We start from the raw sequence: 15792 nt of genomic DNA on the forward strand, positions 1-15792 counted from the left end.
TGCCTTAGCCACTGATGGAATTCATTGTAAGACTTGAATGTGAACTATTCCTTGGCTTGATCAACCCATCAGAAGTATGGCTTGTTTCGTTTAGCTTAATATGTGACTGACTCACAGCTGGTTGTAAAGCATAGTTTGTGGTTTAGTGTTATGGACAAACTGAGCCACTATGCCTCTTTCAAACCACAGTTTGCTCAGTCATGGCTCATAGCTACAGTTTCTGGTTGAATAAGCCATAGCCATAGCTTTGCATACTACAGCCAATCAAGCACACTCCATTGTAGCTTAAAAGTCTTATGCAAGTACAAGTCCTGGCTAAGTGCAGACTCTGGTTTAAAGAAGCCAGGATTTCAAACTTTGCTGTACAGCAATTCCGTACAAGGACGCATGAAGTTGTGTGAACCTCCCTCCCCATGAATAACTTGGGAGTTTTCACTGGGGTTGGAACAGGGGAAGAAATAAAGATGCCACATTTTAAAATCATTACGGTAGAGACTTTAATCTGTGTATCCCAGGCAAGCCACAGATATCCACGCTGGAAGGGAATCCAGGGACACATGTAAAAGCCAATACTGGTACCAGCAAATTCAGATCACAGTAACAGAGTTGGAAGGGACCTTGGAGGTCATCTAGTCCAACCCCCTGCTCACGCAGACCTATACTAGGGATTGGAACTGCCGACCTTTCTGATCGACAAGCTTTATTTATTTATTTTATTTATTTTGTCACAACATCATATAAAAAGATTATATAGTATATAAACATATATATGAGTAAATATTAGGAGGTATAAGCATCTATATATATATATATATATATATATATATATATATATATATATATATATATATATATATATATATATATATATATATATATATATATATAGGAAGACGAAAAGAAAAACAATAGGACAGGAACGGTAGGCACGTTTGTGCGCTTATGCACGCCCCTTATGGTCCTCTTAGGAATGGAGTGAGGTCAATAGTAGAAAGTTTTTGGTTAAAGCTTTTAGGATCATGGGAAGAGACCACAGAGTCAGGTAAAGTATTCCAAGCACTGATGATTCTGTTACAGAAGTCATATTTTCTGCAATCTAGATTAAACCGGTTAACATTTAAATCTGTTGGTTGCTCTTGTATTATTGCAGTTAAAGCTGAAGTAGTCTTTAACTTTAACAGAGTCTTCACCACTGAGCCACCTAGCCAGGCAGGTTCCCATTTTGCCTGCAGAGAAATGATCAGGCTTTAAAAAAAACAAAAGCAAATAAAAAAACACCCCACAAAGCTGACTACTTTCTCAGTCTTTTGCCACCCCACAGAGACAACACACCACATACACACACCAACACTAGCCTGAAATCTAGAGAAAGGGACAGATGCAGGAGGGAGAAAGTACACAGGTAAGTCCTCGCCTTACAACCGCGACTGAGCCGAGAATTCATGGTGCCGAGTCAGAAATTTGTTAAGTGAGTCTTGACCCACTTTACGACGTTGCTTGCCAGGTTGGTTGCAAGTGAATCACGGCAGCCGGGAAAATTAGTAACTTGGTTATTCAGTGAATCTGCTTCTCCACTGACTTGTCAGAAAGCCACAACGAGGAAAATCGACATGATCCCGGGACACTGCGACCGTCATAAGTCTGAAGCAGTTGTCAAGCATCCGAATGTAAATCCCGTGATCACGGGGGGGGAGGATGTTGCCATAGTCATCAGTGCGAAAAATGGCCACTAGTCACTGCTGTTGTCGCTAAATGGACCGCTGCAAATCGAGGACTACCTCTACTCCGGAATCCAGTAGGGATTCAGGGTGGCTCAGCAGCTAAACCGCTGAGCTTGTGGATTAGAAACGGCCGACCTTTCGGCGGTTCGAATCCTTAGTCCTGCCTGAGCAGGGGGGTGGACTAGATGACCTCCAAAGGTCCCTTCCGACTCTGTTGCCGCTAATAAGGCTCTCCCTCTTCCCAATGGTGGGGGGGGGCTGAACGGAACCGAGGCTGATCCAATGAACTCCCAAAGGCCAGGCAGCTTCGCAAGCCGGCCTTTCTTCGGCCTCCGACTCCCCACATCCCTGCAGCAGCTCTCTCTTCCACCAGCAACGCCGCGCGCAGGGTGGAAAGGCAACCCCCGGGCCGGCTCGGTTCGGCTGGATTCCCCGCCAGCTCGCCTTTTGCCCGAAGGTAGCGCCGGAGCTCCGGGAGCTGCGAAGGAGAGACCCCCCTAGCAGGAGGGGCGGACGGACGGGGCGGGGCCGGCCGGCAGGGCGGGCAGGCGGGGTGGGAGTGACTCACTCCCCCGGCTGCTCTCCGCCGCCGGACTGGGCGAGAGAGAGCGTCCGAGTGAGTCGCCTCCAGCCCCGGAGCGCGAGGAAGAAGAAGCCGCAGCAGCCACCGCAGCGCTCGCTCGTTCGCTCTGCCCGGGAAACGCGCGCCGGAGAGCCCTTCCGAACCGCCCGTCTCGGCTCTCGCTTCTCCCGCGCCACCTGACCGTCTTCTCCCTTCGGCTTTCCAAGCTCTTCGGGCTGCCTTCGCCTGCGCTCTCGGCGGATCGAGCGCCGGCCGATGGAGCCCGGATTCTGAGCCGAGGACGCAGAGAAGAAGAAGAGGAGGAGGAGGGCGCGTGGCTCGCCTATTGTTTCCCAGCGGCGGAGTCGGGTTTTTGGTCGCGGGAGGGCTGGGGGGGGGGGCGGCGGAGAGACACCTGGGACCGCCGGCCTCGGAGGACGCGCGGGGGGCGAACTTTCTTGGCCGCCCCCCTCCCACCACCACCCCCAACCCTGAAAGCCGCCTCGCCTGCGCCCGGGAGGGACCCCCCGCCTCTCTCCCTTCCGTCCGAGCGGTAAGTTGGCCCGCGGCTGGAGAGAGAGAAAAGTTTCAGCCAAACTTTGCCTTTTCCGAGTTGGGGGGAGAGAAAAAAAAGGGGGGGTCCCCTGCAAGCGCGGCCGTGGTCTCTCAATTCCCCGGGGGGAAGCGGGGTCCATCCAGGGGTCCCGATCCCAGTTTGGGGCTGGTGGTAGCTTTTCCCCGGGGGGAAAAAATGCGGGGGGGGGCCTCCCTGGAAATTCGGTGAGTGCAATTGGCAAAGTTCCCGCTGGTCTTCTCGGCTGAGCCCGTAGGGTTCTCCATCGCCCCCGGCGTTTGGCGCCCGGCAGTGCAACGGCTTGAGGACCGGGAGGAAGGAGTGGGGGGGGGCAGACACAGGCTCCGGTCGGACCCGCTGTTCCTGGAGGTGGGGGTGGAGGGATGGAGGAGAGACGACCGGAGGCTCTGCGGAGGGAACGCTTTACCGGCTGCGGATGTGCGCGGGGGCAGAAGGAAAGGAAAGGGCGGCGGGTTTTTGGTTTTGTTGTTTTTTGTTTTTTTGCAAAGGTGGGTTGGTGGGTCGGCGTGGGTAGTTTGGCCGCAATCCCGTTTCGGCTTTGGTGCAGTCGCTCGTGTCCTCCCGCACGCACGGGGACAAGGCAGGCATCGCGGACACGCATTCAGACGTGCGCGGATTGTTGTTGTTGTTTGTTTGTTTTTTGCAAACCCGGAGCTCGGTGGCTTTCCAAGCTTGAAAGAGGCTTGAATTTCTCTTCTCCTCGACTCCAAGCGAGCGGTGGAAATCTCTGAAATGAAAGGAAGGGACAAGGGAGGGGAGGGAGGGGATCCTCTTGAGATGCTCCTTAAGGATCCCTTAACTGAAATCGGGGCGTGGGGGGGGGGCGTCGAGTCTACCCGGGATCTCTGACGCGACTTCGCAGTTTAAAGGCAGCAACCCAGTTTGGAGCTAATGTGGAGCTTGGCCAGTTTACTTTTAAGTTTTTCTCCCTCCCAAAGTAGAAACCGCTGCTTCCTTGGCTGGGATCCCTTGCTTTCCCCCCCCCCTTCCAAAAATTTGCATGGTGGGCACCTGGGGGACTTAGGAGAAGGTCTTGTTTTGTTTTGTGATGGAATTTCGTGGCGTGGCAAGCTCATGGATGGAGCTGGTACCCTCTCTGGTTTGCAGCCACCCTACAATTCCAAGCTAGCATGGATTCTGTAGCCGAGCAGTGCTGGAGAGCTTAAAGAAAGAAAGGCTATATTGTCTATGGAGAGTTTCAATTATCCAGGTTGTCCCAAAGGTGCTTTAAAAAAAACAAAAAAAAAAACAAAAGGCAATGGGCTTCCTTGTTTCTTTTCTTTTGAAGACGTTTTGCTTCTCATCCAAGAAGCTTCCTTGGTTCTCTTTGGTTCAGTTCCGAAGAAGCTGCTTGAAAGAAAGTCTTCAAGAAAGTCCAATTGTCTTTTGGGAAAACAACAACAACCTCACCTTTGGGGAAAGGATGGTACTGTATAAGGAATGATGGGTGGTTCATTGATAAGGCCAGGTAGTTTAGAGCAGGGGTCTCCAACCTTGGCAACTTTAAGCTTGGCGGACTTCAACTCCCAGAATTCCCCAGCCAGCTTTGCTGGCTGGGGGGTTCTGGGAGTTGAAGTCCGCCAGGCTTAAAGTTGCCAAGGTTGGAGACCCCTGGTTTAGAGATCTGTTATAGATAGTCCTCAACTTATAAACCGTGCATTTAGTGACCATTCAAAGTTACAACGGCGCTGAAAAAAGTAACACAGGACCCTTGTTCACACTTACGACCGTTGCAGCATCCCCATGGTTACGTGAGCAACCGACTCATATTTATGACCGTTGCTGCGTCCCGGTGTCGTGTGATCCCCTTTTGCGGATTTTCTGACATGCAAAGTCAGCAGGGAAACCAGGTTCGCTTAACAACCAACCTATCAGCTGCAGTGATTCACTTAACAACCTGTGGCAAGGCAGGCCGTAAAACAGGGGGGGGGAGAAACAAGTGTCTCACTTAACAACAGAAATGTTTGGTGTCACATTGTGGTCGTAAGTCGAGGACTGTCTGTACTGGGCGAGCTGTCTTTTTCGTACGGCAGGAATGAGTTGAGGCTACAAGCAGTGGTGGGATTCAGCCGGTTCGCACCACTTCGGGAGAACCGGTTGTTAACTTTCTGAGCAGTTTGGCAAACTGGTTGTTGGAAGAAATCATTAGGGCAGAGAACCGGTTGTTCAATTACTTGAATCCCACCACTGGCTATGAGTCAGCAGCTGGGAAGGAAACCCCCATCTTGATGGGATTCCTTCTTTTGCAACCTTTCTGATCAGCAAAGTCAAGGAGGGCACCAGATTCACTTAACAACTGCCGTGATTCAGTTAACGAAGAAAAAAAAAAAATCCCGAACTGCCTGCCTGCTGGGTTGCCAAGTCGAAGCTCCTTCCAGGCAAACGGATGCATCATCGCCAGGCTCCACCAGGCCAAACTGCTCCTGCCTGTGTACTTTGTTCGTATTGACCCAACAAATGGAGTTTGGGGCCTGTTGGCCACCTGTTAAAAGTTCAAAATCTATTTGATGAGGTGGCAAGAATTGGCAGGAGGGTTGTTTACAAGGCAGCGGTGCCATTTATGTGTAAATTGGCTCGAAGGGGCCTCTCCCTATGTTGATTTTCTTCTGGAGGGCTTGAATCCCTTCGCTTATGTGGCTGGTTTTCAGAAAGGACTAGCAAGCTGACTGCTGCGTTGGCTGGTAGGCACTGAGCAGAGTCCTGTGACATCATTAAGAGTGGACCGTGATGTCATTTCCCATGGACTACCGCAGTGGTGTCCACCCTTGGCGACCTGTGGACTTCAACTCCCAGAATTCCCCCAGCCAACCAGCCAGCTAAGGGAGTGGAAATCCACACAGGTTTTTAATTCATTCCCAGCCAGAATTCTGGAAGTTGAAGTCCACAAGTCTGAAAGTCGCCAAGGTTGGACTCTCCTGGACTAGAGCCTAGTGCTCAGCTGGTACAGGAAGTCCTCGATTTAACCACGGTTCGTTTAGTGTCTGTTTGGAGTTACGGCAGCACCGAAAAAAAAGGGGCCATTTTTTCACGCCAGTGATTACTGCACCATCCCCATGGTCAGTCACGTGGTTTCTAACAACTGACTCACATTTATGACGGTCGCCAGGGGTCATGTGATCACCTTTTGCAAGCAAAGCCAATGAGGAAACCATATTCGCTCAACAGCCGCGTTACTAGTTTTAACAACTGCGGTGATTCAGTTAACAAAGGTGGCAAGAAAAGTCGTGGAATGGGGCAAAACTCACTTAACACAAGTCTCACTTAGTGGCAGAAATGTTGTGCTCAGTTGGGGTCATAAGTCAAGGACTATCTGGTGCCGAATACTGTCCCTTGTGAACATCTGCATAAGCTTGCTGGGAGAGGAGATAAGCCACAGGCCTCCACAGCAAGGCCTTTTTAGACAGATGGTGACACGTCTCCTACTCGCTCCAAGGTATGCAAGATAAGGGAAAGGTTACCAGGTGCTCCCATGGGTGTGTGCCTCCACTCCGAGATTAGGTACAGCGAAGCGTTGTGCAAATACAGGTGCAAAAAAGTGCTTGGTTGGTTCACCAAGGTCATTGCAATATAGCCATAAAATCGGGTGTTATGCTATGGAACAGGATCTCTGCAGGTGCTTTTCATGTTGTCTTATGTTCCAGTCCAGAGCTGCCTCTTCGTGATTAATCGCCAGCTCAGGAGGGAATAATATCGTAATATTCCCATTTATAAGCATACAAATATTTATAAAACGCACGCCTTAAGGGATAGACAGGGCTATTTAGAATCAACTTTGAAGCAAATTGTTTCTGCCTTTGATACTTTGGGGGCCGGTTAATCTGTCTTATTCCTCCAGCTTATATTCACTTTGGGGTATGCATTAGCTCATATCCAACAGTATCAGAGCCCATAAGAGTTGAATAATAAACCCATAAGAATTGAATATCTTTTAAGTACTTTATCCCAAATAAAAGCTCCTTTCCCCACCATTAAGTGAAAGGACACCTTCAAAAGGCGCTGTTAACTATTTTTCAACAAATACATAACTAGAAACCATGTTAGCGTACCTCAAGATAAGGGAATTTTCCATCTGGGATATTTTGAAAGAATGAATTATGTGCAACTTCAACAATGTTTCTGGCTTTTGATTATGGCTGTACGGTGGTTGGGTTAATATGTTAGCTGCAGGGCAGAATGCACAGTTCTCAGGCTGGGTTAGAACCGCATAGTGATGTTCGATCATAATAGTGCTTGGTTTTGCACTGGTATGTGACATGAATCCAGCCAACTTGATTCCCTAACCATGATTTATGGTTTAGCAAGGGACGCGGTGGCTCAGGGGCTAGGACGTTGAGCGTGTTGATCAAAAGGTCGGCAGCTCAGCGGTTCGAATCCCTAGTGCTGCCGTGTAACGGGGGGAGCTCCTGTTACTTGTCCCAGCTTCTGCCAACCTAGCAGTTTTGAAAGCATGTAAAAATGCAAATAGAAAAAATAGGGACCACCTTTGGTGGGAAGGTAACAGCATTTCGTGCGCCTTTGGCGTTGAGTCATGCCGGCCACATGACCACAGAGACGTCTTCGGACAGCGCTGGCTCTTCGGCTTTGAAACAGAGATGAGCACCGCCCCCTAGAGTCGGCAACGAGTAGCACGTATGTGTGAGGGGATCCTTTACCTTTACCTTACATCCAAATCCCAGCTATTGTGGTTTATTCAATAACCATAGTTCAGAAAGCGCCTCGCGATATAAGGATATCTGCAAGAGGGATTTAAAGGCCTTGGGAATGGACATTAATGACTGGGAAACCTTGACTTCCGATCGTTCAGCTTGGAGGCTAAAAACACAGCATGGCCTTCTCCAATTCGAAGAGACATTTGTTCGGCAGGCTGAGGCAAAGAGGCAGTCCCAGAACCAGCAAAATCTGGAGGCTGGGCAGGGGACCGAATGTATCTGCCCTCAGTGTGGAAGGGATTGTCGCTCTCGAATTGGCCTTTTTGGTCACAGCAGATGCTGTTTTAGGACCTCTTCCCAGAGCACGATACCATCGGCTTTTGAGATGGAAGGATACCAATGAATAGTTCAGAAAGCAATGGTTTGTTACAAAATGTAAAATAGGGTCAGTAAAAGAAGAGAAGGATACTTTGTAAGTAAACAAGAGTAAACAGTTCAAGAGATCCCACTTTTTGAGATGGAAAGTCTACCAAACGAATTAAAAATCAAAGCTGAGGATTCTTGCCAGCCGTAAAAATCTCGGGGCCAAAGGGTGCTAATTCCAGATCATCACCTCAAGGGCTGATTCAATAAAAATTGCAGATTCTCTGCAGCTTACATGGATCACATCATAAAAGGAAAATAAGGTTCCCCTTCACTTTATCCTGCAGTATTAAATCTGGGGAATTAAGACAGATTAAGCGTTGTTGGTTTGCTAAACGGTGAGGCGCAGATCTCATTCTCCGTTCTTGTGTGGAATGATAAAAGGCTCATAAGCAACTTTTAAGATAGATGACATCTTCTACTGGAATGTTTTCTTTAGGTTGCTGTTTTAAATTGGGCGAGAAGGGATTAAGTAGACCTTTTCTTCTTTTAAAAATCCCAAGTACTACTTTTGAAGTAAGAAGGAGCAATGATGACCTTCCAAATAAGCACCCAAGGGAAGGTTGAGCTCCCATCGTTTCAGGTGCTTTAGTGATAATTTGGCATTCTATTTAGCAAGAAAACTAAGTATGGATATATTGCATTTTCCAGCTTACATTTCGGGGCTGTTTCGATGTCTTGTGTGCGCCGGCAATCTGCTATACGGTGCTTTTTTGTGTAGCCAGATGATATTCTTGAGAGAATGTCAAGATTCCCGGCTGTGCAAGTAAGACTAATTCCATCTTGTTCTTTCATCATTAAAGCTGCAGTGTGTGTGTGTGTGTGTGAGAGAGAGAGAGAGAGAGACATGTATTTTAATGAATTTGCTTTTATATTTTGATTTATTTTAATTAAAATATTTGCATTCTGTCTTTTACTTTTGGGCAGTTTTTCATAATGGAACAGGAGGGGATAGACTCTACAAATAAACTGTAGAAGAAGGCAGAACTGCTTCCAACGCCTACGAGGAAAATTGTTAGAGGACCTTCTGCTATTAAATTCCAAGGTCTTGTCCTATAGTCTTCCATTTCTATGAAGCCTTTCATTCTTTTCTTGAGGAAGCTTCCATACCTGGCATTTTGCACTGCTCCAAACTCATATGGGCACCAGTCTGATCCCTTGGCCTTATCTTTGTTCAGGAGCTCGGGTTCTTTCCAGTTCAGCTGAAATGTCTGGGCGTTCTACTTTGGCAGCTGAAAAGGGCTTCTTTTTTGGTGGGAATAACTCCCAGGATTTCACTTTGGGTCTTCTCCCTGCTCCCTCAGTGAAACGGCTTTGCCTTCAGATAGGGGCTTCATCGCTGGAGGTTTTTAAGAAGAGACTGGATAGCCAGGTGACTGAAATGGTCTAGGGCAGTAATGGCGAACCTTTTTGGCACCGGAACATGTGTGCATGTGCGTGCTGGAGCACCGGAAACCCGAAAACTAGCTGGCTGGCATGCGCATGCCTGTTTTTGCACCATTTTTTGGGCCGGTTTTCAGGCCGGTTTTGGGTCTGTTTTCAGGCTGTTTTTGGTCCGAAACCGGGGTGTTTTTGGGGTGTATTTTAGACCACTTTCCAAAAACCAGCTGGCCGGAAATGTGTGCCAGAAACCACACACGTACCGGGAACCCAAAGAGCAGCTGGTGACGGCATGCGTGCCCCCAGAGTGGGCTCTGCGCGCCACCTCTGGCACACGTGCCATAGCTCCGCCATCACGGGTATAAGGTCTCCTGCTTGAGCAGGGGGGTTGGGCTAGAAGACCTCCAAGGTCCCTTCCAGTTCTATTCTGATTGAAGTCTACAAAGTCCATGCTGGATACAACCAGTGGTGGGATTCAGCCGGTTCGCACCACTTTGGGAGAACCGGTTGTTAACTTTCTGAGCAGTTTGGCAAACTGGTTGTTAGAAGAAATCATTAGGGCAGAGAACCGGTTGTTCAATTACTTGAATCCCACCACTGGATACAACTAACTCACCAGGCACCATTCTTTTTAAATTGGAAGTGGGGTGATGTTGCCATGATGGATGGTTCTTCTTTTAGAAAGCACCAAACCAGCAAGTGGGATGGGGAGGGGTCCATTTTGACACATTCCCATTTGTTTGTTGGCGAGAACATTGGTTAGCCCCCTGGGGGGGACGGGGTTTCTTCTAAGTGTTTTGATAGCAGTTGGGAGTGAAAGCAACAGATCTCCAAATGTTTCTAAGAGTCAGGGACTGAAAAATGGCGAAGCCAAGCTTATTCCAAAGCTATTAGCATGTGTGAAGAGGCTCCAAGAAATGAATGGACCGTGAGATATAGGAATGGTATCTAAACATCGTGTGAGTGTGTGTGTATGAGAGAGAGAGAGAGAGAGTTTTAAGTCCATTTTCCTTCTCTTGCAAGTACGGTAGTTAATTTACACTCCCATCTTCGCTGCTTGATGACTTACATCAAGATAGTAACTCCTGTGCTAATTGAGCCATCCCAGTGAGAATGTTAATGCTTTTATCATACTCCTCTTGAGTTTCTGGTGGAAATGAAGGACCTGTAGGAATTTGCCACGCATGGAATCAAGTTAATGCTTCCTTTGTTCCAGAACTGTGTTTTCTAACTGCTACTGGGATATTTTTTTTTCCCAGCCCAAACTTCTTTAACTGCCAGCCTGCTCCCTGATAACTTTAGATTAAATGACCTTCCAGTGAATTCTCTCCACCATTTTGAGAACTGTAGGTTACGGTGCTGTATGCATTTATTTGGAAGGAGGATCTATGGAGCGCAATGAAAATTTTCTCTTGTGCTCCTATGATCAGATTGCAGTACTCTGTTTCCTTTCTTAGTTCCTTGTCCGGTTATCAAAATATCACTTGACCTTGATGATTAAAATATAGCCTGAAAGTAGGTGCCGTGGAATTAAAAAGACAAAGTGTATTTCGATCTCAGAAATTTGGCAGCAAATCAAATGTTAATAAGTGGCTAAGTTTTCTTAAATTTTCTGCTCCAGAGCGGCATTCCTTAGGAAGCATTAACAAGCATCTGAGAGCTGTACAAACTGATTTCCTGCGTCTTCAAAACTCTTCTTTTTTTATTTTTAAAACTGGGGAAAGCATTTCTCTTTTGTTTGACTAAATCAAACATTTTTCTTAAAGGTTTTCTAAGAGGTCTTTGGTTCCCCCTTAACGTATCTGAACAGGTAGGAGGAGTTAGACTTTGAAAACAATGTGAGGATTGTGAGTTTTGGGCCCCAGCTTGGTAGAGTTAAGAAAAAAGGAAAATTCTAACTGCTGATGCCTTCTAGATATGGCCATCCCTTCTCATCCTAGATTTGCATGATCAAGGACTTCTCTGGGGCCTCAGATTTAGATAACATTTTAAATACGTTATTCAAAAAAAACAACAAGGAGAAAGTCCCTTATTTACAAATTAAGACTGAAGAATTAATTACTTTAGACCAGTGGTTCCCAGTTTGATTTTTAATGAGGGCAATTTGAACCTCGTTTAAACCAAGTTAATGGCTTTTTAGAATAGAACAGAACAGAACAGAACAGAACAGAATAGAATAGAATAGAATAGAATAGAATAGAATAGAATAGAATAGAATAGAATAGAATTCTTTATTGGCCAAGTATGATTGCACACACAAGGAATTTGTCTTGGTGCATATGCTCTCAGTGTACGTAAAAGAAAATATACGTTCATCAAGAATTCTAAGGTACAAAACTTAATGATAGTCATAGGGTACCTATGCTTCCTCCCCATGATTAGGGTTCACCCTTTGAGTAAAATAAGAATTATACATCCGGGGGTGGGTGGGCATCAGGATTTTAGAGATGCTTAAGTGGGGCATACCCCCCCAAAAAAAGATTGGGAATCATTGCTTTAGACCAAGAATAATGTCTTTAAAAGGACCTCAAGATGCTGCCAAACTTACTGGATACCAGCATTTGATATTATTGATCAGGTTTGCTGTTAACAGCTAAGTGTAAGTTTTTGTGGTTGGAGAAACTACCATCACCCCAAATTTCTGGGAAGTGGGGGGGGGATTATCTTCCTCTCCCCCAACCCTTAGGGGAAGCACCATTTTTCCTCTCCCCCTTCTTCTTTTTTTTTTTCCTTTCCAAAATCTTGTGATTTTTCAAAATCTTGCTGAAGGGTTGACTGAATTGAATGGTACTGAGCAGGGAGCTCTATTACCAGTTTCCTGTTTTCAATGTCACCCTTGGCCAACGAGCATGACTTCTGGGCACCCTAAATAAATACAATAAATGCGACTTTGTTTGCAGTCATAGCAGAAGCAGCCCAGGATCAGAGGGAAGGAAGAAGGGTAAAGATGAATTTTTAAAGTTTTGCAGATGGATTCCTGCAAGACTTGGTTGTTGCTCATCGTTGTAAATAATCACGGCCCAGAGAGGAGCCCGCCAAGACTCAGCTCTGTTGGGGCCTGTCACTGTATTTCTTTGGCAGAAAGCCATTCCTCCCCAGCGCACACAAGCTCTTTCCTTCCGTAATCTCAGGGCTGGTTGGCAGACCACCCCCCTCACCCCTCCACTGTCGTCTTCGGAGTGGATTAAAAAGCATCAAGACAGTCTCTGACTGGAATAGAAAAGAAGCCCAGCTTGGGAACGAGACATTGGCTAGAGGGGGGAAGAAAGAAAGGGGAGAGTGCCTTATAGCAAGTTGTCTTTGTCTGAACATAATAAGAAGTGCAGGCACGTAGGACTGGGGATGAAGAGAAAGAGGGCTTCCCAGTTTCTGGGAGAATTCAGGAGCTTTTTGCTGCTTGGTTTTAACACTCGGGTACACCTTCCTTCCGAAATAAACAAAGCTAAATTGCAATCTTCCCCTTTTTCAGTCAGGCAGGGAGACATTCCGAGTGATATTATGCAGAATCCGATTCAGAAAGGGAAGATGCCTTTGTTGTGGAACGCCATCAAGATGGCGGTCCTTCCGACCAGGGTCTCAGGAAGACGTTTCTCAAACAAGGCCCACAATCCCTTGTTTACACCTGCTGTAAACATAGCCCGAGTAAATGGAAGTTAGCTGGATGCACGCAGTGCATTGGGGCCGTGATGGCGAATCTACGGCACGCATGCCTATAGCGGCACGCGGAGCCATCTTGCCTTGCACGTGTGGTGTCACCCGTTCCTCTTCTGGGTTTCCGGCATATGTGCGCACACGCCGATCAGCTGGCCTTTGTGCGTGCGGTAGTGCCAGAAACCGGAAGAGTTGGTCTTCCGTTTTGTGGCGTGAGCCAGAGGTGGGTTTCAGCAGGTTCTGACCAGTTCTGGAGAACCGGGAGCAGAAATTTTGAGTAGTTCGGAGAACCGGTAGTAAAAGTTCTAACTGGCCCTGCTCCGCATCTAGTCTCTGCCTCCCAAGTCCCAGCTGATCAGGAGAAAATGAAGATTTTACAGTATCCTTCCCCTGCCACGCCCACCTAGCCACACCCACCTAGCCACGCCCACCAAGCCACACCCACAGAACCGGTAGTAAAAATAAATTTGAAAACCACCACTGGTGTGAGCATACACACCAGCCAGTTGAGCTGCGTAGTGCGCATGCGCGGCGGTAACTGGAAGACGTGCGCCAGAAACCGGAAGTTCATTTTTTGGGCACGGGCATTCCCCATGGGCAGCTCTTCCTCCTGGTCACGGCCTAGAGGAGCACGCACACATGCGAAGCACACGTGAAAACAGTAAGTGCTTCCTTTTTGGCACTCTGTGTCAAAAAGGTTCACCTGCATCGGGGGTCTGCAAACTTGGTTCTTTTAAGACTTGTGGACTTCAACTCCCAGAGTTCCTCAGCCAGCTGGGGTCCACAAGTCTTAAAAGAGCCAAGTTTGCAAACCCCTGACCTGCATCACTGCATTAGGATATAATGTGGGCTTACCAGCATTAGCTTTGAGGCCTTTGGGGTGGGAGTTACTGAGCCCTATAGACAGTCCTTGACTTGGCAACCATTTGTTTAAAGACCGTTCTAAATTATGACAGCACTAAAAAAAGAAGTGATTGGTGAGCGTTTTTTCACACTTACAGCATCCCTATAGTCACCTGATCAAAATTTGGATGCTTTTGCAACTGGCATGTATTTAGGCAGCTGCGGTGTCCCCGGGACGTGTGACCTCCATTTTGGTTGTAAGTGGAGGACTATCTGTCATAGGTTTCTCTGGTGTTTCTTTAGCATGATTTTAGGCTTCTTAGAATGGCGCAGAATTGTGGTGTGATGAATTATGAATATCAAGCTGTTTACCTTGATGAATTTCCTTCTGTCTTTCTTTTTTTCTTCCTTCCTTCCTTCCTTCCTTCCTTCCTTCCTTCCTTCCTTCCTTCCTTCTCTTTCTTTCTTCCTTTCTTTTTCTCACTCTCTCTCCCTTTCTTTCTTTCTTTCTTTCTTTCTCTTTCTTTCTTTTTCTTTCTTTCTTCCTTTCTTTCTCTCTCTCCCTCTTTTCTTCCTTCCTTCCTTCCTTCTTTCTTTCTTTCTTTCTTTCTTTCTTTCTTTCTCTTTCTTTCTTTCTTTCTTTCTTTCTTTCTTTCTTTCTTTCTTTCTCTCTCTATATATCAATATATATTAAAAAGGCACAATTGAGTTTACCCATCATGAAAAGTCATCAGCTATGGCTGACAAATGACTATGGCCGAAAGTAACATCATTTGCTAAGCCAACTCTCTACAAATTGTATTTCCATCTTAGGACAACCTTAGCAGTCATTGTGCAGTTAAGGAGTGGCTTAAAGGCAGATCTGGTCGGGTGAGGTCATTTGAAGAGGTGTACTAGACGGGGTGGATAAAAATCATTTTTTAAAAAAAATCAAATTTATCAAATTTATTTTAATAAAATGCTTTTGGAGTAAACCAGTGGTGGGTTTCAATTTTTTTTTTACTACCAGTTCTGTGGGTGTAGCTTGGCGTGGCATGGCTTGATGGGTGTGGCTTGATGGGCATCGCATGGGAAGGATACTACAAAATCTTCATTTCCTCCCGATCAGCTGGGACTCAGGAAGCAGAGAATAAATGAGGGTGGGGCCAGTCAGAATTTTTACTACGGGTTCTCTGAACTACTCAAAATTTCCGCTAGGGGTTCTCCAGAACTGGTCAGAACCTGCTGAAACCCACCTCTGGAGTAAACATCTATCTAAAGATAGTTTTCTATTTAAGATGCATTCATAATTTAGTTTATTCAGCATGAAATGGAGCTTAGTTATGCAGCATGAGGGTTGTAGATTCTGCAATATTGGGACTGTCGGTGAGTCAACAGCTGGTCAGAGGAGGAGCCGCTGTGGGACAGAGATGACAGTTGCTCTTTAAAAAGCATGATTTAAAACGAGTTGATTTAAATCAAGCCTTTTTTTAACTAGTGATTTAAATCAGGATTTGACTCATGCTTTAAATCGACTTGATATAAATCAAATCCACCCTGGTGCTAGATCACAACTCTAACTTCTCTGGAAGTCACCAGATGTGCCAAAAACCAAAAAACCCTGTGGCAGTTACCGGTAATTTCTGTTTCAGAAGGTGTTGGTTTATCTCATTTTTCTTTTGGGGAGGTTCTGCTTGGTGGTTTCCCCCAGGGCAGGGGTCAGCAACTTGCGGCTCTGGAGCTGCATGTGGCTCTTTCATCCCTCTGCTGCGGCTTCCTGTCACTCAAAATATGTGTCACAACCACCAACGTGTGACACCCGCCTGCATGCAATTTATTGAGCTTTTCAACCCCTGGTAGGCAAACCAGGGATAAATCCAAGAAAAGAAAAGTTTCAGAAGAAAACAGACCGTTTAACTCAACCACATATGCTAGTTTTGTGGCCGCTGAAGAAATAGTCAGGCACATGAAGGGTTTTGTGGCTCCCGG

The 15792-nt window shown here is 46.6% G+C and overlaps 1 protein-coding gene across 7 annotated transcripts in view; it reads left to right on the top strand.

Moving 5' to 3' along the window:
- The first annotated feature begins 2699 nt into the window (after positions 1-2699).
- Positions 2700-15792, top strand: part of FGFR1 (fibroblast growth factor receptor 1) — a 147255-nt gene continuing 134162 nt past the window's right edge. For 6 of the 7 annotated variants that reach the window (XM_058194471.1, XM_058194473.1, XM_058194476.1 and 3 more), the window contains exon 1: positions 2700-2836. The gene's annotated coding sequence lies outside the window, so the exon portion shown is untranslated. The remainder of the gene's footprint in view (positions 2837-15792) is intronic. The other variant, XM_058194472.1, reaches the window with a different exon arrangement.

The sequence above is a fragment of the Ahaetulla prasina genome, chromosome 9 (genome assembly GCF_028640845.1).
Source record: "Ahaetulla prasina isolate Xishuangbanna chromosome 9, ASM2864084v1, whole genome shotgun sequence".
Classification (NCBI taxonomy): Eukaryota; Metazoa; Chordata; class Lepidosauria; order Squamata; family Colubridae; genus Ahaetulla; species Ahaetulla prasina.